Source organism: Phascolarctos cinereus, unplaced genomic scaffold, assembly GCF_003287225.1.
Source record: "Phascolarctos cinereus isolate Bilbo 61053 unplaced genomic scaffold, phaCin_HiC Scaffold_9;HRSCAF=440, whole genome shotgun sequence".
NCBI lineage: Eukaryota > Metazoa > Chordata > Mammalia > Diprotodontia > Phascolarctidae > Phascolarctos > Phascolarctos cinereus.
The window spans coordinates 191059009-191086391 of NW_027556402.1; the positions used below are offsets into that span (position 1 = coordinate 191059009).

The window sequence follows — 27383 nt, forward strand, 5'->3', positions numbered from 1 at the left end:
TCTTTACACTCCCCCCCCACCCGCCCCAATCTTTTCTCCCACCTCCTTCCTACAACCCTCCCTTTTACACCGGCTACCCTCTTTCCTTCCTCCCTCCCCCTTCTGTCGCCCTCTCCCCTTTTCTCTCTTCCCGTCCCTCTCACGCCCTCTTTTCCTCCCCCCTTCTCCTCTCCTCCGCTCCTTCCCTTCCACTCTGCTCGCTCTCCGCCCTAAAGGAGGAGGGGACTATGTGACCCTGTTCTGATGTAATCCCGGGTGTCTGAGCGGAAGGATATGGAGCTATCACCTGGTTGGCGGGGCGCTGAGGCCAGTTGCCGGGTAACCGAGCGGAGAGGCTTCCCCCGTCCCCCTCCCTCTTCCCTTGCCCCCTCCCTTCCCCTCCCCTCCGCCTAGTGGCGCTGGGAGCCGCCGCCGGAGTCGCCGCCGCCGCCGCCGCCGGTTTACGTAAGGCGCAGGCCAGGGCCGGTCGGGCGCTCGGCAGCGGGACGGGGGTCTCGGTCGGAGCGAGAGGCCGCCCGCCAGCCTGCGCTGTGGGCCGCTCCCGCCGGCGCCGCCGCCCTCCCCGCAGCCTCGGCAGGTACCGTCTGGAGCGGGCGGGAGCCTGGGGGGCGGGCGAGCCGCCGGGGCCGGGCCGGGGACGGTTGGGCTCGTTGGTCCTCGGGGCCTGTGGGCCTGCCGCCGGGGCCCGGAGGGAGGATGGGCATCCCGGCCTCCCGGGGCGGCGGCGGCGGCGGGGCCTCGGGAGCCGGGAGAGGGAACCCGGGAAAGGTCGGGGATGCTGCCCGCGGCCGAGGGCCTGTGGTGCGTCAGGCGGGAGCCGGTGCCGGCCGAGGGGGGCGGGGGGCCCTGGACGGCGGCCCCGCGGGGCTCAGGCGCAGCTCGGCGCCCGGGGCTGCCCAAGCCTCTGCGGACCCGGCTCCGCTGTGCGCTCACGGGGGGTCAGCGGACAGCGGACCCTTCCACCCCCCGGCCGGTCCTGCTCTGTCCGTGCACAATAGCCTAACATTGGACTGGAGGCCGTTTCTTGCATGGAAAGTGGGGTCGGAGCCGGGAGTCAGGGAGGGAGGGCGGGCGGGCGAGGGGCGCCTCTGGACCCTGCACAGAGTCTCGGCGTTTTTACCCCCTCCCGGGGCCGGCGCGGGGACTGAACTGCCCTCCCCCCGGAGCCGTTGGTGCTCCCGGGCATCCGAAGGCGAGAGAGGGTAAACAGTGGAGGGAGCCTTTGGCTCCAAGATGACTTTGCAATTAATGGGCTGCGCTGTCAAGGAGCCGAAGAGATTGTCCGCCGTGCTGTTGGGCCGGATAGACGGACTCCCCCTGATCCTCTCCTCTCCCTCCTTCCCCCCTCCCATTTAGCATTGTCCTTTAGGGGCCTATTGAAGGGAAACCGCGGAGAGCGAGCTGCTGGAGGAACTGCTGGGGGGGGGCTGACTGACAGGAGACGGTGTCCTATGGTGACTTGGAATTGCTCTCTATTTGGGCGGGCCTTGAGTGGGCGGGGGAGAAGGGGTGCGGCACAAGGTTTGGCGAAGGTTACAGCTGAATGCAGAAGTGACAGACCAACAAAGTCAAACTCATTGCGTTGTTTTAATGGAAGAGTATTCCAAAAAGTCACTCTGAAGGATCTGATCCTCCTGCGTAGCTTTTGCCCCTCTTTAGATAATTCCTAAGAGTACTCCTTCCTAATCGACTTTAAAAGAGCTCTTAGCCTCTCTGCCTGAAGAAAGCAAAATCTGCCGTCATTGAAATAACTGCACATTACTCAACAGTCATTTAGCTTGCAGTTTGTGGTGCTACCGAATAAAGGTGCCTACTAAGTTGTATTGGTAAGCTCTCTTCCCCCAATTCGGAATAGGATCCATTTCTGCCTCTTCTCTTTCTGCCGACAGCCTTTTCTCATTGGGTCAAACTGTGCACTTTTTTAGAAATAAGGGAGGAGAATGAGATTATTGGGACGTAATTAACCGTACTTAGCTTTTGTAAATTACTTCCTGGATTACATACTTTAAATAATAACTGAAGTTTCTATTCATCCAGTTTCATTTTTTATTGATTTTACCTATTTGCAGTGATATTAGAAAAGTATGGTGTCAGACGTTGGGATATCAATGAAGACAAATGGGGAGTAGGGGCAACTGAAGAATAAGATTTTAGATAAAACTGTTTACCAAGTAATAAATTTACACGCCTGATTCTATTAACTAAGTTACAGAAGCCATTCCAAAACATTTAAAAAAAAACAAACCTGTAACCAATTTAAGGAACAGTCTTTTGGTCTCCTCCCTTACTGCATTTTGAAGGTCAAGTGTTCTAAGACTAGTTACTTGAACAAAGTTCAAATGAGTCTTATTGAGATCTTTCTCCCCACACTGGGTTGATGCCGTTTTGAGGATTGTACTATCATTTACCTCACCTCATTTTTTATGACATTCCTTAAATCCTAGACTCAGCTACTAAACTGTTATTTTGTGAAATAGTTAGGTTTATTTTTTAAGCAGTATACTCTTAGAAATGTGGTGCTCTGGACAATACTATTGGTTCTTACTTCATTATAAACTTATGAATTGTGACAGTGGGAAATATAGTATTTCTATTTCAGAAAATCCTAATTTGGCTGCTGACACTCTAAAGAAGCAGGAAATATGATATTTGAATACGTGTTACAAAGCAAATATTTCACCTAAGATATACTAATGTGGTACATTTGAAAATAATTTCATTTAATTCAATAAGCTTTCCATAAATGCCTAGGAGGTCTGAGACTGTGCTAGGTATGAGGGAAGGACAAAAAGGAAATTGTCTCTACCTTCAAGGAATTTACACTATACTGGATAGTCAGCTTATATTTTTTATGTAGAAGTTCTAGAAAGCTAGAACTAATATCCAGAAAATTCGATTTTAGGTTTTCTGTAATCATGCTAATTTGTGCCTTATTTTACAAAAGCATTTTTCACAAATAATTGTTTTTATGTAGTGGGGTACTCTAATATCAAGAAAGGCATCTGGGCATAATGAAGAGAGAGCTTTTCTCAGATCAGGAAGACCTGAGTTCAAGTGGCTGTGTGACTCTGGGCAACTCTCTAAGACTCTAAATTCTAGAGAAGGTGCTAACATAGAAGGAGCTGCCTCCTTCGAGAATTCCCTGTATCAATAAAGTCACAGGCTCAGTTTTTATCCTTACCCTTATTTCCAGTGCTTTTTCCTTGAATTCAAATTACTGCTAACCCTTTGACCTGGGATAAATCGCTTAACCTCTCTAAACCTTGGTTTCCTCCTTGGTAACCTGAGATTTAACATCTACCTAACCTCCTTCATGAAGTTGTTTTAAGGATCAAATCAGATAATCAAAATAAATGTACTTTGAAAGCTATTATGAAGTATTATGTAATATGAAACATCAATTTATTGGGTTTGGATCTAAACTTAGGTGCTAAATATTAGAAATGGGTTTTTACAATGAAAGCTTTAAGAAAGTAACAAGACTATTTTTTTTTTGGAGAGGAGTAATTAAATTTGGCCTTTCAGTGTTTTAATTATTGAATGTTTCCATCATGGGGAATTTTGTAAATATGGATCTAAAATTTACTGGCATGAAAATGCATCAAGAATATGCAAGTGATAATGAAATCAGCATCCTTTACTATTACTTAATTATTTATGCTACTTGAGAGTACTGGTAGAACAGATTATTAAAAAATTCTTTGTGTGTAGAATATATTATATGAATTATTTTCAGTAGTTTCGCTTACAACTAGAATGAAAATAGATTTATATTCCCACAATATTTAGCTAGCAGCAAAAATTTTTAAGGCTTTAAATCAGTACCTCTGAAAGTGTGGTCCATTTTCCATTGATCATCTTTTAAGTTTGTCTCTCATAGAGGTCAAATTAAATGATGACTGTATAAATGCTTTTGTTTCTGACATTTGGGTGGAGGTTGTTTTTGTGTGTGTGTTGAAGATTTTTTAACTTCTGTTTTTTTCATTTCTGGTAAAGTTTTTTCTTTACTTTTGTGAAAAGCAGGAACAGGTGGGTGGGGCTTTTTGTTTGCTTGTTTGTTCTGTTGGATCTTTTGTCTGGCCCTAAATTTTGTCAAAATTTGTGTGTAGTTCATCTAGTCTTTCAAAGATGACCATACCTATGGAAAAGTGAGATTTGATAAATTTTATTTGACTTTGCTGACAAAATTTCAGTCCAGTGTGAAGTTTGAGTACTTTGAAAGCTTTTCCACTTTAAACCTGTGTGCTTTTCTTTTAATTGCTTATTCACCAGATAATTGAAATAGGGTTATTTCCCCCCACCCCACTTTGGTGCCGTACTTCCCCAGTATCTCCTTTGAAATTAGGTAGAGGGAATAGTATTGAAGACATCTTTCTGTTCCAAGGACTTTATTTTTTTGGCCATTGCTTCTCTGCTAAAGTGTTAGAACCACTACAAGATGTAGCAAGCCTTCCATGCACTGCCACTGTAAGCCTATGCAGAATATGAAAATAAGAAGGGTAATAATAAGTTCCTTAAACTGTTATATGTGGTAGTGAATTGGGGGGGGACAGTGGAGAGAGAGAGTGGTTATTTTATGTTAACTGTTCAGGGAACCCCCATAAGGAAGGTGCCTCTGCCAGTGCATGTTAGCTCATTCTCTACAATTTATATCTTAGGAGCCTATAGCAGGGGTGTCACAAGGTCACACAAGGCTGAATTCAGCTAGCTAGCCTACACTCCAGAGTCCAACTGAATCAGATTAAAATGTAATTGGGGAATATTTAACAAAATACATAAAATGCAATAAAACATAGATGACATTACATTTTAAAACTTAAAACTAAGTCATTTTGCTGCCCACTGGATTCTTATGTACAAATTAGTGGTTCCCATTTCTATTTGAGTTTGAAACCAGTGGTCTAGTATATAAAGGAATTAAATGACTTACCTAGGGTCACACCGCCAGTATTTGTGATAGGCAAGCCTTAAGTATTCTTGGCCTTGAGGCCATTTGGTCTCTTCAGTACTAATAACTCTTCTACGGAGGAACTTTTTAAAAAAGAAAAACAATCAATTTGCTTTTTAAAAAAGAACAAAATTTGGGATCCCTACACTAAAGAAGCTGTATTATGTATGTGTTAATGAATACATATAGTAATAAATGTGCTGATTCTTCTGTTTGTTTTCCCCCCCTTTAGCAAATTTGTCTAGTCCTACTGTCTTCTGCATCAAAGATTGAAGTAGCTAACCATCTAGCTGCCAGTAGTTAGCAAATTAATAGTATTTGTAGAAGCTCTAAGAATTTATTTTAACTAAGAAGTTTATATGTGACAAGAAATTTCACATTTTCCAAAGCAGTTTCAAAATTCCTACAAACCAATCATGAATATTAGGGACTGCTTATTCATTTTCAAGATTATGGAGGCTCTTAATTTTTCTTCATATGCTAAGTTTTTATTATGTTGCTCATTAACAGTAAGTATCCTTTTTGCAATTTGTTAACAGCAACTGTTTTAAAGAGTTGAGTTGGAGGTGAGGTTGAATTAGACGGAGAAAAGGAGGCTTTGGGATTATTTTTGTTTACAGCAATACTCCCATCTCCTGTTATTATAGATAATTGAGAGTTTACAACTCCAGAAAGACAGCCAAACCCTTCACAGGATTATACATCTGATGAAAGAATCCATCTAATAAAACTGAATTAAATAAACCAGATCATCCATAGGTAAGTCAGCAGTGCAAATAAAGGTGACTAATCCATTGTGACTCTTAAACTAAAATAACCCAGTTGAATAGAAATTTAGGTTTTTATGTCCAAGTGCTTAGTATTATTTAATAGTAGCATGCTCTTTTGCTATAAAGTGATCAGAATGCCTGCTGAAGTGGAAGAGTAAGGAATTCTGAGAAATAGCTGCAGAGTTAGTACTCTGTTACTGTTATTTAGCCCATCATATATAGTCTTTTCCTCTCTCTTCTTCCCCTCTCTCTTCCCCCAAAGGGTTTCTGATCATAACTTTTCTCTGTAATAGAATAATAATTTTGATGTCAAAAAGAGTTTAACCAGGTGAAACTTGTTTTGTTTGGAAAGGTGTTTATTGAAGGGGATAAATTAAAAATGCTCTGTATAATACCCAACATTTTGGCACTAGCTGGAATGATAGAAAGGGGAGGGCTAGTCACCAGTTACTCTCCTAGCACCACATCTTCTGGCTGAGGTTGTAGGATTGCCAGCATGTGACATGGACTGTATTATGGCTTTCTGAGTTATTTTCGTTTGTTCTTATCTCCCCATTATACTGCAAGCATCATTAGTACAAGTTCTGTCAAGGACTTCTCAGTTGAGAGGGTACAAACTGGACTCTAATATTTTGATGAATTATGAAAAACTTAGGCATTAAGTGTTTCAAAAATATTTATCAAGTACTAATTCTGTGGAAATCAAGGGGGCCACAAAAATGGATTATACCTGCCTCTCTGCCATCAAGGAGTTTACTGTCTAGTCGGGGGAGAGGAATGGTGAACATTTTACATAAATAATTAGAGTAAAAATTAGAAAATTATTAAATCTCTAGATATTATTAAATTATATCATTGTATTATAATTGTTATTTTAAACTTGTAAATCTTAGAGGTCAGATTTCTAGCTGGGGGTGGGTGTGATTCAAATCCATAAAGTATTCATGGAGGAGATGATAACTGAACTGATCCATGAGGAGAGAGGAAAATATAGATGGAGATGAGTTTTAAGGGAACCCTGTCTCTCATGGCATGAGCAGACTTGGAGAAGCCTAACTTTTGCTATTGAGTTAGTTTATTGCTCTAGAGCTCTGTCTCTTCATATGGCTTTATTTATACTTCTCCATGTTCACATATTTTTTTATTTGAAATTCCTATAGAACAGAGAGTTCATCTGTTCTGTTTGCTTAGTTTTTAATATGTGGATCTGAATTCTTGATGAGGATGGGAGTGATTTAAAAAAAACATTAGGAAGAAGTTTCTGGATATTTAAGATCATGGAATCATGGATTTAGAACTAGAAAAGATTTAAGGGCAATCAGGTCCAATCTTTTCTTTTACAAATGAGGAAAATGAAACCTATAGAGGTCAAGTGACTCATCCAAGTCAAACTGGTACTATCCATTAAATTCCAACCCAGGTCTTCTGACTCTAACCCAATGCTCCTTCTATTGGAGCATCTCTAAGAGATGTGAGACAGTATTGTAATCTAATCCTCTTTTTTTATATGACTATATAGAATAAAAAATCCAAGGGATACTTTACATATATGTGTACATATATATGTATATGTTTATATATGGTAGCAGCATCAGAATAGTTCTATCAGAAACTGAAAACTGGACAGTGTCACCTTGGCATTGTAAGGATACCTGTACTTTTTTAAGGTTGTAGGAGGATTAGTAACAGTAGCTGGCTTTTGAGTCTTTGTCACATTATTGGTACGTTGCCAGCCCCCCAGTCTTCTACTCGCTGAAAAACGTGGTCCCCTGACAGTGTTAATGATTTTTCAAGGTTTGCAGTCTTGGAGATATCCTTGATTCTTCCCTCTCCCTTTTGTCCTGCCCCTCACCCCCAGCTTCTCACCATAATTAATTAGTTGCCAACACTTATTGATTCTATCTCCATGACATCTTGAATCTGCCCTCTTTTTTCTGTTCTCAGGCCCTCATCATCTCTCTTCTGGATTATTTTAATCACTTCCTAACTGGTCTTCCTGCTTCCAGTCTCTTCCTCATACAATCTCTCTTCCACACAGCTGTTAAAATAATCAGTCCAAGATATCAGTCTAACCACATCATTGTTTTGCTCAAAAACCTTTAGTGGTTCCCCATGGCCTCCAAGGGAAGCGGGAAATACAAACTCCACAGCCTAGTTCAACTTACTTTTCAACCTTATTTTACATTACTCCCCTTTGCCCACTTTACATTCCATGCAAACCATGTTATTAGTTCCATGAACTTGACATTCCATTTCCTGTTCCTTGGCATTTTTACAATCTATCCACCATGACTGGAATGTACTTGCTTCTCATCCTTGCCCCTCAGATTCTTTACCTTCTCTCAAGTTTACTTCTGGTGCCACTTGGCCACATGTGAAGCTTTCCCTGGTTTCCACTTTGTACCCTTACCCCTTTGTTAGTAGTCTCCCTTTTCAACTCAATCTACATTAATTTATTCATTCATTTATTTATAGTATATATTTTTTTCCCAATGTGTTACAAGTTCTTTGAGGCTAGAGACTATTTTTTTTTTGACCAGGCAGTGGGGTTAAGTGATTTGCCCAGGATCACACAGCTATTAAGTATTATGTGTCTGAGGCTGGATTTGAACTCAGGTCCTCCTGAATCCAGGGCCAGTGCTCCATCCACTGTACCACCTAGCTGCCCCTATTTTTTGTTTTTTGTATCTATCATTAGTGCCTTACACATAGTAGATGCCTGATAATTGCTGAAATAAATTCCGGTGTGACTCTGTGTGAATATTGCTAGAGAGTGAAAAGGAAGTAATTAAGTGAGGATAGATGTAGTGTTTAGGATGGTGGTTACTTTGCAGTTATTTTGTGGGTTTTCTTTTTAATATAAAAAAGTAGAAAATTTAATTATACTTTTTCGGTTTGTAAAATAATATTCATAATGGTAACATTGAAATAATGCTGTCTTCTGAATTATCAGAGAAAGATTAAATTTGTTATATTTCCCAAAATGTAAGTTTCAGGGAGGATGGATTCCTTAGTTGAGTATAATGTTCAGTACTTTGGTGCTTATTTGAAAGTTTTATGAAAAAGGAAGGAGCTAGACCATTGTAGTTACCTAGAAGCATAGATTCTAAAGTTAAAATGGATTTTTGAGCTGATCCAGCAAAACTTCCTTGTTGAGATCCCCTCTCTAGTGTCTCTGACAGATGACTTTCTAGTCAATGTACAAACATTTCCAGGAAAAGGGAGTTCAGGTCCTTATAGGGCAACTTCTTTCACTGTTTGGCAAGTATTTTCATTGTAAACTTTTCTTATGTTGACCCCAAATCTGCTTCTTTTAATTTTACCTCTTGTTTTTTTAATGTTAAAAAACAAAGCTTTTTTGGAACAACATTGGACAACTCTTTTCCTTCTTCTATATGGCAGTATTTCAAATATTTGAGGATACCTATCAGGTCACATTTTGTGTGTTCTCTTCTGGACTCAACATATCTAGTTCCTTTAATAGTTTTGAGCACTTTTTACCACCATGTACCAGCTTATTTGTCTGACATTGTTGGAAGTTCTCGCTTTATTTTTTTATGGCTAGTTTGATGCTACTTGGTTTTTATATAGCTAACTTTATGCTTTCAATGACTAATCAATGGCATTGAGCTCTTTGGGCATCTGGAACTGATATTCTTGAAATAATCCTGGAAACCACAAGTGTTTTTGTTCTAGGCAACTTGCCTAGAACAATCAATAGATTTCATTTGGTTTACTCTAATGGTATGCCTCTACTCTGGAGGAATGGCTTAGTTACTGAGGTTTACTGGATGAATTGGGACGTCTTTTAATAAGATGAGGATCCCTTGATGAAGGGCAAGGCAAAGCCTAGAGTCAGTCCATAGAGAGTCCTGTAGAATGGCTGTGGGTTCTTTCTCTATTTAGGCCCCTTGGAACAAAGCAAAGTTATGGCACTGGGTTAAAGGGGTGAGGTGAAGAGGAGAATGATGCAGGGCAATGGCTGGGTACTTTGCAGGAACATAGTCTAAAATGCTTGGAGTGGGAAGTGTCCCTTAAGAATAAGTTCATTAGCTTTTTTTTTTTCTTGAGCCAGATGATTTCTTTGGCACTTGTTATTTTCCCCTTTGTGAAACAGACGAATTTGGACTCAGTGCTCTTTAAGGCCCCTTCTAGCTCTAAAATGCCTTCCTGGAAGGTCTGTTGTGTGCTACAATGCTGTGCGTAAAGTAGGTGCTCAGTTGGTTCTCAATGACTATACCAAATGTGTGGCTCAAACTTTGGCAATTACTACCACCCTGGAAAGGTGGCCTGTATGTCTTTTGTCTAAGAACTCATCTCACCAAATTTGGAGATGCCAGAAGAAGTAAGAGGAGAATGGATTTTCCAGCTACAGTAACTCTCAAGACCATTGGTTAGAATAGGAAGAACAATTGGCTCTGCCTGTTTTGGTAAAAGCATACGTGAAATCACAGATGCTTGAAATATTGAGTATAAGTAAAAGTGAATAAATAATTAGGATGTACTCTGATAGCTTAATCTTAGTCATCTAGCATTTATTAAACGTTCATTCTGCCAGGCACTGTTATAGGTGCAGGGTATACAAAGACAAAAGAGAAGAATAGTTCTTGCCTTTTAAGGAGCTTACATTCTAAAGAATGGTGACAATGGTGGTGGTAGAAGGGGAACAACATGTACATGGATAGGTAGAGAAAAACCTAAAAAATAACCTTGAGGGGAATGGTATTAGCAGCTAAGGAGGCCAGGCCAGGTCTCACGAAGAAGGTGGCGCTTGAGCTGTCTCAAAGGAAACCAGAAATTGAAAGAGGAAGAGGTGCGTGCATTCCAGACATGCAGGGCAGTCAAATCATGTTCCAAAACAAGCACTTATTAAGCACCCACTGTATTCCAGTCACTGTGCTAAATGCAGTGAAAAGGCTTTTGGGGCTCATTGGAAGTTGCAAGAATAAGGACCTCACTAAAGGGGGTAAAAAAAAAAGGAGCCAAGAAGAAAGTGGTCAGTTTGAAGAAAGATTAGTGTGATTTCAAGGCACTAGTGTATAAAATATTGGCAAGGTCCTGGACTCATGGAATGGGAATTACATCTGAAGTTAGCCATGCTAATCAGAATTATGAGGTTGCTTTTTGTAAGTTCAAATTGATTACTAATAATGTGCAGGGTAAAAATTACTTGGTAATTTCCATGGAATGGGCCTTACCTTGGACAAGATGTGATTTTTTTTTAATGGTAAACCATGATTTAAGCTCATGTTGATGTTAAAACCACCGAAGGCTACTTACACTGCCTCTTTTGTGTGTATTTTTGTCAAGAAATATCGCAAGATCCATGCAACCTCTTATAGCCAGCAACAGAAAGTCTTTCAGATTCACAAGAAAATGATGGAAATCATGATCCATCCATAGGTGCAGACAAATGATTTGAAAAAACTCAAAAAATTAATTCTGCGGACAGCATTGGAAGAGACACAGAAAAGACTTGTCAATCAGTTTACCCTCTCCATGATATATTTGCTCAAAAAGTCAAGATGCTCAAGAAGCCCATATTCACTACATGGTGAAGGTAGTGGCTTTGGAAAACCTTCTGAAGATGAAACAGACATGAAAGAAAGAGTTGTTGAATATGAGCCATCAGTTCAAGAATCAGTGTAAGAGATTTTTCAACTTTTAAAGATTGAAAATTTTTAAAAGTAACATAGGGCCAGGTTTTAAAGATCATTAAGTATTAAACAGAGGAGTTTGTTTTTTTATCCTAAGAGATAGTAATAGGGAGCTACTGGATTTTGAGTAGGTGGAGAGGAAGTGACATGGTTAGACCTGAGCCTTAAACAAGTCATTTGGGCAGCTATTTGGAGAATGGATTGGAATGGGGAAAGACCTGAAGTAGGAGGATCAATTAGGAGGCTATTTTGGTATTCAGGCAAGAAGTGAACCTATTCGGGCAAGGCCTGAATGTATGAGTGGAAAAAAGGGGACGTGTGCAAGAGATTTCATGGAGGTAGAAAAGGTATGTGAATGGATTGTGTGGGTTGAGGGAGAGTGAAGTGTTGAAGATATCAGGGTTGTGACCCTGGGTAATAGGAAGGATATTGGTACTATCTACTTCTGTGGACACATAGGGAAGTTCAGAAGAAGGGTAGGTGTAGGAAGGAAAGATAATGTATCCTGTTTTGGACATGTTGAGCTTGAGGTGACTGCATGATACTCTGTGATGTCCACTTAGCAGTTGCTGATGTAGAATGGAGCTCAGGATAAGAGAGCAGAGCTGCTTATTTAGATCTGAGTCATCTACATAGATTGAACCACTCTAGTGAGATCATGGAGTGAGAGTAGAGAGAAAAGATAGCTTAGGACAAAAGCTTAGGGATACATCCACAATTAGGGGTATGCATGGATGATAATCCAGCAAAGGAGATTAAGAAAGGAGCTGTGAAATAGGCTCAGTGTAGAAACAGGAGAGAGCAATTTCTTGAAAACCCAGATGGAAGAGTATCTAGGAGAAGAGGTGATTAAAAAGTATCTAATGGCTACTGAAAGGTCAAGAAGGCTGAGGAATGAGGAAAAGGCATAGATTGGTAATTTAGAGATTATTTGTAACTTTGGAGAGAGTGATTTTAGTTGAATTTAGATTAGGGGATAGACTCCAAAGAGTTTAGAAGGAGAGTCAGAGAAGAGGTGGAGGCAATGTGATTTTTCAGAGTTTGAGAAGGAGAAAATAGCACTTCTGTTAATCCTCTTTATTCTGATTTGGAGGAGTGGTGTCCAAATATTTCAGATAAAACATGTAAGCACCCCTCTCTCCCATATCTTGCCACCTGAGACTGGTTTTCAAAGAAGTCATAATGCTAGAAATGAAAGGGAACTTATCTAGTCTGACTGAACCCCCTCAATTTACAGATCTTGATACAAAGCTCTTGGCAGGCAAACTCAGCAGAAGACCAAACAACAAAGATTGTTTTATCTTTCTGCTGCTCTGAGCAGTGATCCTGTTGGAATATGCAATAAAAAAAAATTGAGGTACCTTAAAACAACAGTTTTCATTGAAGAATAAATTATTAAGAACTCCAAATGGCATGGCTAGTGGAGGTTACAAAATCTGCTAACATCATTGAATATCCATTTTATGTAGACCATGATACCGAAGTCATGTAAAAAATGGGAAACCCTGTTCCTACCTTCAAAGATTATCTTTTCATTTCATTAACTTTTTAATTTCATGAACGTTTGTTCAACTAGGCCACTAGAGCTCTGGGTTGGGGTCAGCAGGGCCAGAGTTTGAGTCCTGCCTGGAGAGATATTTGCCAGCCAGGTGACCCTGGGCAAGTCACTGAACCTCTTTGAGCTTTCTTCTCCTCATCTGTGAAGTAGAGATAATAATAGCACGTACTAGAGGCAGCTAAGTGGTAAAGTGAAATCAGGAGGACCAGAGTACAAATGTAGCCTTAGATACTTACTAGCTGTGTGACCCAAAGTCACTTCACCTCTTCTTCAGTTTCTTCAGCTGTAAAATTGGGGATAATAACAGCACCTACCTTGAAGGGTTGTGTGAGGGTCAGATGAAATAACATTTGTAAAGCACTTAGCACAGTGCCTGGTATATAGGAAGTGTTACATAAATGCTTATTCACTTCCTTGTCCCTGCTTCCCAGAGTTGTTAGGATAAAAGGAGATAATCTAAGTAAAGTGCTATATAAAGTTAACTATTACTATTGTATTATTATTATTAGTCAGTCAACAAGCATTTACATTTCTGATATATGCTAGGTACTATGCTAGGTGATAGAGATACAAAAAAATAATGAATGAAACAATATGATAAAGTTGTTACCTATGTAATGTTACCTTAGGTATCAAATTTATGTTACATAATCTAACTGGGCACTCATAGCAGCAAGGCAATCCTTTTACACCTTCCTAATGAACTCAGTATTTGACTCACTAGAGCAGCTTTTCTAACCTGACCTCAAAACTCCTATAGCTCCTCCTCTCCCTCTCTTCTGATTTTACTGAAAAATTGAGGGCATTCACTGAGACCTTCCTCTTTTTCTCTCCTCGTAATCTCACATCTCCCAGATGCCTCCTTCTGCTATCTCCACCTTGATCCATTTCTCACATGGAAAGGTAGCCCTTCTCCTTGCTAAGGCAAATCCTTACATGCACAAGTGATCCCATTCTATCCTGTCTTCCCCAGTGGATTACCCTCTCTATCATCCCTACTTTCGTGTTTATCTTCTATCTCTCCCAGACTACTGGCTGCTTCCCTGCTGTCTACAAACAAACAAACAAAAAAATTCTTTTAGTGCATTCATCCCTGATAAGTGTTGTCCCATACTTCTCTTTTGTGGCTAAAGTCTTTGAGAAAGCCATCCATAATTGATGCCTCTACTTCCTTTCTTCTTACTCTTTTTAATTCTTTACAGTCTGACTTCTAGTTTCATCATCAACTGAAACTGCTCTTTCCGAAATTACTGATGATCTCTTAATTGTCTAGTCTAATGACCATTTAACTCAGTCCTATTCTTCTTGACCTCTTTTCCACCTTTGGTGCTGCCAATCACCTTTTCCTTTACATTCTTTTCTCTTTAGGTTTTCATGATATTACTCTCCTCTGGTTTTCTTCCTGCTGTCTGACCACCTTGTCTCAATCTCCTTTGCTAGACCTTCACCCAGATCATGCCCGCTATGCTTGGCTGTCCAACCTTCTCTTCTCTTCCCTTTCTATACTGTTTTACTTGGTGATCTCATTAACTTCCATGGATTCATTAGCATTTCTATGCTAATGATTCTCAGATTTCCTTATCCAGTCCTAACCTCTCTGCTGAACTGTAGTTCTTGCATCACCTACTGCCTATTAGATGTTTTGACCTGGATGTCCTATAGTCATCTTAAACTCAGCATGTCCAAAACTAAATTCATTATCTTTTCCTTCGAACCCTCCTTTCTTCCTAATTCCATATTACTATTTAGGATGCCACCATCTTACCAGTCACCCAGGCTCCCACAGTAGGTGTCATCCTGGACTTCTCACTGTCACCCTTCCCATAGCCAATGTGTTACCAAGTTCTGTTGTATCTACCTTTGAAACATTTTTTGCATGCACCCCTTTTCTATTCTGAGACTGCCACCATTCTGGCACAGGCCCTAGTCACTTCATGCCTATACTTTTTCAGTAGCCTCAGATCTCTCCCAGTCTAGTCCATCTTTCATTCACCCGTCAAATTAATTTCCTAAAGTGCGGGTCTGACAATGTCACTCCCCTATCCAGTAAACTGCTGTATCTACCTATTACCTCCAGAAGATAAAATCCTCTATTTCATGTTCTAAGCCCTTCATATCTGCCTCCTTCCTACCTTTCCAGTCATCTTTACACTGTTCCCACTCCACCTCCAGAACTTTCTGATCCAGTGACACTCACTTCCATGCTGTTCCTCAAATGAGAAAAAACTGCATCTCCTGACTCCAAACATTTTATTGACTGTCTGCATGCCTGAAATTCTCTTCCTCCTGGCTTCCCTCAAGTTCCAGCTAAAATCCTGCCTTCTACAAGACTTTCCTGATCCCCCTTAAATCCAGTCCCTTCCCTCTATTGATTATCTCCAGTTTATCTTGTTTATGCATGGTTGTTAGCATATTGTCTCCCCCATTAGACTTGAGAACCAGGCTTTTCTTTTGCCTTTCTTTGTGTCTCCAGCATTTAACATAGTGCCCAGCATGTAGCAGGAGCTTAATAAAGAATTGTTAACTGACAGATCTACTTAAAAGGAGCTTACACCCTAATGGGGAAGACAAATACATATAAAGCATAAACAAAATAAATACAAAGCAGTTAAATACAAAGTAATCTGAGAGGGAGATCTAGCAGATCTGCACTGGCAGATTCTTCATGGAGAATGTGGTGCTTGAGGTGCTTCTAAGGGAAGAGAAGGATTCTTTGAGGCTGTGGTGAAGAGGGAGTACATTCTAGGAATGGGGGATGGCCGATTCAAAGTCACAGAGATGGGAAATGGAGTGTCATGTGTGAGGAACAATGAGAGCCATAATTTCAGAGTGTAAGAACGATAATAATGTTTAATTGATTGAGTAACAACGTTCAGTCTATACTTAGATTAATTGTATTTATCAACTGTTGACTCGTTACCAGTACTAAGGTTTGTAGGACACTTGCAACCCCCACACCATTACAAAAGCTGAGCAGAGGTCTGAAAATGATGTTTGGGATATCATTCCAGTCAGTTAAAACTAAAAGCTTTGGTACTTTGTTTTTTGTTAACCTGTTTCTATTTGCCATACTGATACTACCTAGCCTAATGTTTGTGTCTTCTAATTGTTATTGTAATTACAGTCTAATGAGTGCCCTATTTCCTCAAAGAATATCTTGTCCAGTCCTAGCTTTTGCTCTCTGTATTGAGATTTGGGAACATTTTTTTAATTGAGAAGATTTCTATCTACAGTGAGCAATAGGCATGTTTAAATTTGGTTTTACAAAGTGTTGGGGGTATTTGTGTTTTGAGAGACACCATGATGATACATTAGATACCACTAAAAATGAAAGTTTATTATTAGAGAATACTGCTGCTATTATTTTTGTGTTAATCTGAGGTATTCAGAAGGTAGTAATATTAGATTAACAATATTTTCATTTAATTAAATTCAGAGAATAGCATTTAAATGAATGTGATGGAATCCTTTGTGGCTGCAGCTTCACATTTGCTGAGCATTCAGTCTAGAGGTATAAACACCTTGGTCACAAAATACTCCTAATTATCCCTGTTACAAGAGAGAGAAGTTCCACTTTAGATCTGGTAGTTTGTTGGATTTAGGTTAGAAGTATATTTTGGCTCTTTTGTGGCCTTTAGTTTCTGAGGTCATGCCTTTCTTTGTATTAGTAGTGGTATTGACTTAATTATTGTTGCTGCTTTTGATCCCTACCCCTCTCTATATGCATACACACACAGACATACACACATGTAAATTTTACCACACAGGAGCTTTTTTTTTTTTAATGGACATCTAGAAAGAAGGTGATTTTATACTGAAGTATAGCATAAGACCCATCTTTTCTTATAATTGTGTTTCCATTCATCATTTCACTGAAGTAGGGAAGAAGTGATAGAATTTGTCAAGGTTCTAAGAAACCTATGGATTTCCCTGGTGTTTCAAATTAAGTTTTAATATGATTGTAGCATTTTTATTTGTGGGGAGGATTTGACAATTTATACACTGAAACAGAACTATTAATTTTACAAAGGAAGTTTAAAAAATCCTTTTTGAATATTCTAGTTAATAAAAATGTAATAGAAATTTTAGCATGTTTAGGTTACCAGCTCTGGATTTAGGAACCTTAGTGATATTTGGACCATGGTGTGTTTTTTTGTTTTTGTTTTTTGAAGGAACCATTGTGATATTTTTTTTGAATGGCTGTGGGTCTCGTTGAGGAGGTCTGTAGTGTTCTGGGCTTGATGCATTCAGTACAATCTCATCTGCAAACTGGAGCATCTGAAGAACCTTACCATCTTCCATTTGGAATCTGAGCAAGACATCATCTTCTCTAACATCACTGAACACATTTGGTGAGCTTGTGCTTCCCTGTTTTATGCCTTGGTTGATATTGATGATTAAAGGATCATCTATTAAGTAAAGTTATCTCTGTGGTTACCTCTATCAGGGAATCTTTTATCTTAACATTGGGCAGAGCTTTGTTCTCAATCATTTGATTTGTTTTTTTTTTTTTTTGTACTAGACAAGTAATTATCATAATGGGATCTTATGTCTACCCCTCTCAGATGAATGTAAGAATGTGATCTCTTATAGAGAGTTTGTGAAATAATTTCTATTCCTTTCTCATATTTTCCAAGGGTAATCTTGATGCACATGTAGACTATTTTTGTAAAGATTTTATAGAGATGAGAAGGTAAGCATATGGGTCAGTGATTATAGATGTGTTTTAATATTATCATATGTGATCTTTTATATTCTTTTGGCATTACCCTCTTGAATCCCTGTATGTATTTAAAATTGCCTGGTCTCTAGCTCAGATTTCTTCTGTGTGTATTTGGTTAATTTCAGCCTCCTCTTCTTGACTTCACTTTCTTAAGTGCTGTTACCCCTTTATGATATAGCAATTTAATTAAACATTAAGACCTTCCGTAAAGACATAGTATGTTCTAGGCACTATGCTAAGTCCTGAGTTACAAAGACAAAATTGACACAGTCCTTTCTTTTAAAGAGCTTATTCACTAAATACCTAGAAGTTAAGAATCCAAATGTGTCTGTTTTACTCTTATTAATGAGGACAGATCTCTATAGAAATGCTGGCAAATGTTTTTTTTGTTTTGTGTCCATTTGTTGTCATCATTCCAGTTTGCATATTAAATGTTCTTAGGGTGATCAAGTTTAGTTGGATCTCATGCCAAGTTGCAGGCTTGTTTTCTCTTTTACTGCTTAAAAGGTATTTTGAAGATGACCTTTTGCTCTAAATTGGAGTTGCCCTTGACCTCCTTTCTTTTGCCGAGGAGATCAGCTTTATCTGCCTGAGGCAGTTTCCTGGCTCTTTTCACCTCCTAATTGTGAAATTTAAGCATCTTTAAAATTGGTGATACATAGAATCAATGACTTTTAGGTGTTACCCATTTCTCATAGCTAATAGTTTATTTAAATATGTCATGATAAAGTTATTGTAATTGTACAAAGTTTAGTCTTCTCACCAATATTTTTTCTTCTAATTTTTTGTTATTGTTTACCTTTGCTCTAACTTATTGGAGACTTGCTGTATTCCCCTGTTAATAAGCAATCATTGTGTGATCCTGGGCAAGTCACTTAACCCCAAATTGCCTTAAAAAAAATAAGCAATCATTCTCTGCTTTAAGATATAGTGACTTTCATTTTTGTGATGTTATGATTTTCAAGTCTAGCACCTTCCAGCTTTCTTCTTAAAGAAATTTTTTATGTTGTACATGCTTAGGATTTTTGAATAGTTTACAAATCTTTCATTTTTTAATCCTGAATCATATTTTTCCCTGTATTTTTAAAAGAGTACTGAAGCAAGATTTGGCCATTTCACTACCATGCCAGCTACTATACCACTTCAGTGACCTTTTTTGCCATTTAGACCCTGCACTGCTAATTAGCTCTTCCACCTTTGAAAGGGATAGGAATAACTCTTGACTATGATTACATTGCATATAAAACATTTTTTCCTGTATCAGTTAATCATAACATATCGAGCAACATTGTTTTAGGTGCTGTGGAGGATATGGAAGTATTAGATGTGTTTTTTGCTTTCAAGAAACTTAAAATCTGATTCTGGAACATAAAACTAACAATTCAATTCAATAAACGTTTATTAAGCACTTACTTTGTGCCAGGAACTTTGTTAAACACGGGGATATACAGGAAAAGAAGAATGAGTATACCACCCAGTGGTAGTAAAGTGCAATAGGAGTATAGGGAAGATAAGTGTGAGCCGCAGTAGTCAAAGAAGATTCTTGAAAGATCTGATGTACAAAGAGCATGTGGGATTTAGAAGGTGGAAGAGAGCAGAAAGAATATTCTTAGAGAGGAGAAATCAATCAACAAGCATTTATTTAGCTCCTTTTCTGTTCCTGGCAGTGTGTTCTGTTCTGGAGATATAAAGACAAAAATAAAACAGTCACAGAATTGGGCTTTACTAAGCATGTTACTAGAACTGAGAAATGAGAGGATAGAGGTATTTAGAAAGTGAGTTTCGACCATGGACAGCCTTATCCTGGCCAAGAAGTTTTGACTTGATATAGTAGGTAACCACTGTAAGCTTTTTGATGGGAAGAACAACATCATAAAAAGAATGGAAGATGAGTCTGACAGGACCCATTGGAGAGTGGAAAGACCAAAGGAAGGCAGATAAAGTAAAAGGTTCTTGTCATGCAGATCTGAGAAAATGAGAGATGGGTGACAATGGAGAATAGGGCAAAGCAGAGACCTTGCCCAGAAAGGGAAGAAAAGTGACAAAGCTTGGTAAGATATTGCATCTAGAGTGTGAAGAGGAATAACTCCAAGATTTTAGCTTCAGAAGCTGGAAGGATGGTTGTACAACAGAATGTGAGCTCTTTGAGGACAGAAACTTATATTTTTGTCTTTGTGTCCCTTATACCCAGCACAGTGCCTGATACCTATTGGGCAATTAATATATGCTTGCCAAACGAATTAATAGAAATGGGAGAGGGATGTGAAGGGGCAGTTTAGGACTGAGTAAACTAAATTGTTTTGAGTAGATTATCTAGGTAAAGCTGTCCTAATGAGAGGTTTTGATTGAAGATATCAAAGAAGTGATAGCTGAAGAATAGTAGTACCACTGACACTACTTTTGTAACTTTGGTTAGGTCACAACCTCCCTGGGCCTCAGTTTTCTCACCTGTAAAATTAAGGGTTGGATTAGATGGCTTCTAGCTCTAGGCCTATGATCCTATGATATTATGAGTAAAAAAGTAAATTACCACATTAATTGAAATAAAACTTGCAGGTCAATATAGTTTTTGGGGGTTTTTTGGTTAGGCAGTTGGGGTTAAGTGACTTGCCCAGAGTCACACAGCTAGTGAGTGTCATGTGTCTGAGGCTGGATTGGAACTCAGGTGATCCTGACTCCAGGGCTGGTGCTCTATCCGCTGCCCCGTCAACATACTTTTATATGTATACTCTTATTCATAATATACCTGTAATAAGGGCAGGATTTTACTTATGAAGAAATTATTAGTAATTTGAATATTGCTGAATGGCCTTCTAGATTACAGTTATGATCAAGAAATGTTATACTTAGAATAATCTTGAGAGATTCTTATTCAGACCTGCTATTTTATAACGAATAACTGAAGCCCAGTGAGGGAGATTACACAGCTAGTTTGTGAAGAGCTGGAACTGGAATCCAGGTCTTCAGAATACTGGTCAAGTGCTTTTTTCATTATGCTGTGATGGTTATGGCATCACATGACACATGAAAGAAATGTCTAATTCCCAAACTAGCTCTTTTTTCATTTTAGTAATAAAAAAGACTAGATTTGAACCAACTAGACCAACTTAAAATTACCATAATATTTTTACAAAGTCTAATTACATTATCATTAATTATTATTCATATAAAAGAAATGTCTTCCAATTTGCTTTCAAGTTTTGTGTTATTTGTCCTATGTTCTAACACAGATTTAATGGAATCTGTGTAGCATGAGCTGATAGGAAGAATAGCTAACAAAGTACCAATTTGCAAATTCAGTCAGTGATGGTGTCAGTATCTTTTAAAGTAATAAAAAAAAGACAATCAAGAAAGTTGTTGAATGGATTGAATGTATTCAGGTGTAAACTTACCTGTGGCCCAGCTGTGGACATTTATTCTAGTAAACATGTTGCATCATTACAGTCTTCAGTAATTGCAGAATAATAGCACTTATATTTTACATAATATTTCAGGGTTACAAAGCCCTTTATACGTGTATTATATTCTCACAGCTCTATGAGGTAGTCAGTTATTATTATCCTAATTTTACTGATGAAAAAACTGAGACTGAAAGGTTAAGTAACTTCCCTAAGGTTACACAGAGTCAGTACCAGGACCTAAATTTTGGCCTTATGGTTGCAAGTCCAGGGCTCTTTCCACTTTACCACATCACCTTAGAAGAAAATAAACCATTTTACCCCAATTTCTTCAATATTTTGAGGTGAATAATTTAGTTTTTTCCTTGAAAGCTAAGGCAAACTTTATATTTACTTTTCACTTTTAACATTTACGTTCACTTTAAACTGAAGGTGAGGTATATGAAATTGATGTTTTATTCAATTAACGTTTCCAAACTCAAAATTTTAAATTTAGAATGGCAAAAAAAATCTGACTGGGAATCCTTTATAAAAGAAAGATAATGCATTATTTCACTTGGCAGCACTTTGGAATAGAATTTATTTTGTTCTTAGCATTTGAATAGTTAACAATCTCTACCCATTCTATATTCCATATCCTCACCTTCTCTCTATCTTTTTTTCTTTTTTCTTTTTTTTTTTTTACTTGCTGGGTCATATATCAATTCATGTGATAATTTTTTTTCTTTTTGTCTGCATCCATCAAGGTATATTTTAATTATATTTGCATTTGTAATGAGCTTTCAAATTTAAGATGCTTTCTGATTTACAATGCTGCTTCAGTTGTATTGATGTATTTTTCCTCATAATACAGCATACCAATCCAAAGTGTATCCTAGTTTGTTTGCAATCTGATCGATAAAATGTTAAACGTGTATTTTGAAATGTAGCATTATTAAAATGTCTTTTTAAAAAAGTATTTGCAGTCTTTTATTTTTTTAAAGAAATACCCATCTTTTCATTTACTTGGGAAAAGATAACTTTCAAGCCAGCACTAGGCTTGATTTATGAAATATAAAAGGGATTCTCAGAGAAATGCTACCCAGGCTCAAAAATCCGTCTTAAGTAAGCTGTTCTCCTGAGGCTCGTAAGTCCTTGAAACCTGAAAAAGTGAGTCAAGAAAAGTTTAAAGGGGATGGGGGGGGAGCTAGAAGTATGTATATTAGGAGAAAGCAAATCAGAATGTGTAAAAAGATTAATAAGTCTACTTAAAACAAATAATTACATTTCTAAACTATGTCTTAGGTTTCTCTGGTATGCAACCCCAGAGAAAGGGTTAGAATCCCTGGTTTTAGGCCTAACTTACTCTTTTGTTGGTATTTACAACTACTATAAGAACATAGACTTCAAGTAAGTTATTCCTTGGTTATAAATTAGTCCTTAGGGAAATGTTAACTTTCTAATTTTTACTAGATTATCCTTCAAATTATGACTCCAATTGTTTTTAAAAACTCCCCAATGGCTTGAAAAAGTTAACATACCTTTCTCATCTAACTCAGAGTATAGCAATAGCTTGTTTATGCTTAGGACTTGTCCTAAAGAATTAATTCAGTGAAACAGACTATCTCAAATGTGAAATCCATGAATGAAAAAAGACTATACATTTTAAAAATGATATACTTTAGTGTTTTGGCAGTAACTTTCACTCTGAATATTTTAAATTGGGCTGATTTCAACAAGTTAGTTAATCCTTTCTCTGAATTTTTACATGCATGGATTGGTTGTTCAACTGAAACTAGATTTTTAAAATTCACGGTGTTTTTGTTTTTTTTCTGATCCTCTTTCATTTCTAACCAACAAGATGATCAAGCTATCCTTATGTAAATTCTTCACTGAAGTAGGCATCATTGAAAACTAGACAAATACGTCTTTATGTATTACCAAAGCCTATTTTGAATAATTATATTAGGAGTTAGTTTACTATTTGAAAGATAGTCCTGCCAGTGAACATTTATTAACTTTAAAAAAAATTCTTAAATTGTGCTCATTAAACATTGGAAATAAAATTTAAAAAAACTGTTGATAATGGCTGTTCTAATTTGGAAGCAGTAGAAATTTCATGAAGACATTTTCTTGCATCATTTTGACTAACATTTTTAAGACCGTAGTATCTGAGTTATCATGATACCTCGTATTTTATGTAGTCAAATTTAACAAATTCTGTGATCTTTGTGCGCTTCTTATGGAATTGAACTGAGAGCTTGTGGATTTAAAATATATGCCTTAAGTGTTTAGGCTCATCATGCTCACCTATTATCCTTGTTTCCCCTTCAGTTTTAGAAAAAGCCTGTATAGCTGTAGGGTTCTTCCATGCAATTAAAGCTCCGGTTTTAATTTTTTTAAATGTTTTATAATGTTTTATAGTTTTTAATGTCAAAAATCTCTTAAGTTCATCATTTGTGCAAAAATAATGCCTTTGTAAAGGTTTTAAGTTTCTAGTATAATTTTAATAGCTGTGAAGCATCAGTTTGTTACTTCTGAAGTCCAGATAGTAAGGCAGTTTTAGTTTGGTTTTATTTCTTATTATAGTGAAGAAGAGTATTTTGCCCTTTTTGGGGGGGGGAGGCAAATATGTGAAAGTTTGAAAAAGTAATTTAAGTATACTTTTATCTTAATCAGAAAACAACTTGGTCTCAGACTTAGTGATTTGTGTGGATTGTCTATCTTTCCAGCCCATTTTTGTATGATAGAGACATGCGCTATCCATCACATAAACTAGCGTTTCTTGTTTCTGGTAATATAAGGCATAGTTTTTGTGCTTAGAACATCTTGGTGAATTATAAATTCCCCTTGTTTAGTAATTTTGGCCCATAATAGAACTAGATCAGCCATACATTTAGCAAGTTAGTCTCAAAATTCTAATCTGTAGAAAATGATCTAATCTGGAAATTTTACACAGATTTTTATGATTGGAACTATCTTAAGCAAACTTATCTTAAGCTACAAATAAAGTTCAGGAATAAAACAGTAGTTAGTATATGCTTGAACTAGTTTTTCTAGTACTTAGTTAAAAATATTGAAGAACATAGAGACCATTCATAGATTTTCAAGTTTGTAGGCATCTGACCATTACATTGTTAACTGAGAAGAATTTATACAGTTGGAATGAGAACTTGTGTCCCTTACACTTGAATTTGGATCTATACTTGGCTAGAACAGATCTGGATCTCATTTGTTTTGCTTCTGTAGGAAAGGCTTATTTCTATACGTAACTTGACAGCTTTCAGCTAAGTTTTTAATATAAAGAATCTTTGTGTTTTCTTTTTCTTTCTTATCTCTTAAATATAAGGTGTATTATATACCTGTAACTTAATTCAGATATTTATTCGTTCTTGGTTGATTGTTTGGGGAGAATAAGCTCATAAGCTGTAATAATAATAATAATAATAATCCTACATCTAGAAATTCTTTCATTCCATAGAGCCATTTGAGAGGTCTTCCTAAGAATTAGGGCTGCTTTTAAAAATATCCTTTTATGAGGTTGATTAGGTGATAGAAATTAAGAGAAAATTTATGGTATGAGAAACTAGCTAAGTGTACAGTTTTTGAGTGCATACTTTTAGTAGTTATGGTTCTAAAGCCATTAAGGATAGATTCCAAGCATAACCAACATTCATTTTTCCATATAGCAGTCATTTTCTTTATACATTCTTGATAACTTGCTTTTAAAAATGGAATTCCATGGAATCTTACTTTATGCATAAGTGTGAATTAGACTTGAAAACATAGTCTCAGTTATCCCGCTTTTTCACATATAGCTTTGAAATTTGTAATGGTTAGAGAGAGACAAGACATTTGTATTTAGTATGTTTTTGCATGTTTTAGTGACCCAGAGAGGAAAGACAACCTTCTGATTCCACCCCAGTATTACTAATTTAGTGATATCTTACAAAGGAGATTACCCTACCAAAAGATTTGATATACTTCTAGAATGACATTGGAAACAGTTATAGGCTGATAATTCCTTGTGATATAGTGGCCTGGCTGTGTCTTTTTGCAAATTTAAAATCATTAGACTAAGCACTTGAACACTTTATTAAGTGATAGAATTCCAGAGTAGGCTATGGAGTGTCTCTTCTGGACATAGATTGGTTCTGCTACCAGTCCATCTGCTAAGGAGGATGAACAACACCTTCTGTTCCAATTTCATTCACTGAGATGCAGAAACTGAACAGGTAAGAATTCTTATTTATGAAAGCCTAACCATCTGTCCTGGTATTTGCATTCTCAGATCTAGCAATTAAATGTTATGTAGGAGTTAGTGTAAGATTCTAATTTATTAGTAGCTTAGTTGACCTTTTTAGGCATCTATTTTCCTTATCCTCTCTTCTTTACTCTTACTTCTTCTACAGTTTGTTATATCCTTTATTTCTACTTTTGCTAGTCTTTTTCTTTATGCAAAATTTCTTTGGGCATCAAAAGGTGAATATTGTGACTGTCATTTACAAGACTTGCAAATCCTTAAAAATTGAGCCCTTTAAGAAACTTGTTGTGAAGTTTGTTTTCAGTGTAAAAATGGGGAACCAGTTAAAAAACAGAAGAAGAATAAAGGGAGGAAAAATCCTGGATTCATTAGAGGGGAATGGCACAGTTAAGTCAGATTGAATTTCCATAGGAAAAAGTGCAAGGTGGTGTATAGATAAAGCAATACAGGTTAGGGTAGGATGAGACTAGATATAAATGCAGACAAGAAAGGCTTAGGAGTCATTTCAAATTCAGTTCAACAGATAGTAGGGCTTACTATATAAAGCACTGAGAATGAGTGGGAAATATATACCATTGTGGGAGTAAATAAACACACTAATATGGGGATGTACTTTTAAAATGTGACATGCAAGGAATTAAAGTAATTCTACTACTTTAATCTGCATTCTATTATATTGTTGTGACCAGTTTGTCACATTTAAAGCACGTGCATACAGCTCTTTAGTTGTCCCTCCCCCAAAAAACTTGGTTCAACTCTAAACTGATTAGCCATAGCCATAACTCCTAGTGTTTCCCTTGGGCTTCCAGTTACCTGAATTTACTTATATGTGTACATATTATTCCTTCTCTTGCCCTTCCTCCCTCATAGTCTACTAGCCAGTCAACTATTTTAGTAGTTGGGGCAGTATGTGTGGATGGAGCTGATATTCATTTTAAAAAATATTGCACAGTGGGCTTTATCTCATTTCAGAGAGATGTACACATGTGAAACAAATAGAGTATCTAAGGTTCTTTAAGGTAGGGACTATTTCACTTGTCTCTGTATCTTCAGTGTCTAAAACAATGAATATCTGGCATATAGTAGTAAATCAGTAATAGTAAATACTTGTTGATTAACTAAAAGTAGTTCTCTATCAACTCTTGGTAATTGACTTAGAAACTACATAACATTAAGCCAGTGGCCAGCTCTATTTTGTAGTTTGTCCATTCTTCACCTCTGAGTTAGACATTTACTTTCCTGAAGGCACAGAACCAGACTAGATTAACTCTTCAGTTTTCTCCAATTCTTTGAGTATTCAGCAGTAATTAGCAAACTTCTAATTTGGGATTTTTTTCTCTCAAATTTAGATCTAGGAAGTTTTTCAATTAAACAACTATTAGCTAATGAAAGAGGCTTTAAATTTATAAAGTAAGTACTACCCCAAGGACTTTATCTCATGCGGAGAGATATCTGCACATGAACTAGAGTACAGGAGTATGTAATTAAGCGCCTAAGGGGGTGGAATGAGCAGTAAATGTTAGAAGAGGTCCGAACAGGGAGAAATCCAAGTAGGCTGAAATATTCAAGGGAAAGCTTCCTACAGAAGTTTAGCTCTCTATCTGGGCCATTTAGGTGTTAGTATTTTCCTAGTCTTGTTTCAGGCTCTAAAGCAGTTAACCATCTTCAAAAGCAGTTTCTTCAACTCCTTGGGACTTCTACTTGCTACCTAATTCTTGTTTTTTTATCTCTATAGTCTAACTTTGTCACTTGTGTTCTTTAGAGTTTAAATTCTTTTGCACTACTAATATTCTAAATGTCACAGTTTGGCTGAAGTTCTAGTTTCATTGACTAATAATTCAAGGAATGTTAAGGTTCCTCACAGCTCTTACGTCTTGTGCTCCTCCAAATTCCATTGGTTGGTAGGGTCAGGTTTGTAGTTACCTATAAACTAGGACTGTAATTTTGCATAAATTCAGCTAGTTTTAGGAAAATGTCTTTACTGTCCTCCAAATGTTCCTTGGTCCCACTATAAATCTAATTGTTGCTTCCTACCTTCTCTTATGGCTTCTTGCCTGTTCTTACTATGTCAGCACCATCAGATTGA

General features: G+C 37.6%; 1 protein-coding gene across 7 annotated transcripts in view; it reads left to right on the forward strand.

The window, feature by feature from the left end:
- Nucleotides 1-371: 371 nt before the first annotated feature.
- Nucleotides 372-27383, forward strand: part of KIAA0232 (KIAA0232 ortholog) — a 111563-nt gene continuing 84551 nt past the window's right edge. For 2 of the 7 annotated variants that reach the window (XM_020992109.2, XM_020992110.2), the window contains exons 1-2: nt 375-577; nt 17106-17285. The gene's annotated coding sequence lies outside the window, so the exon portion shown is untranslated. Of the gene's footprint in view, nt 578-17105; nt 17286-27383 lie in introns of all 7 variants that reach the window. The other 5 variants (XM_020992112.2, XM_020992111.2, XM_020992107.2 and 2 more) reach the window with 4 other exon arrangements.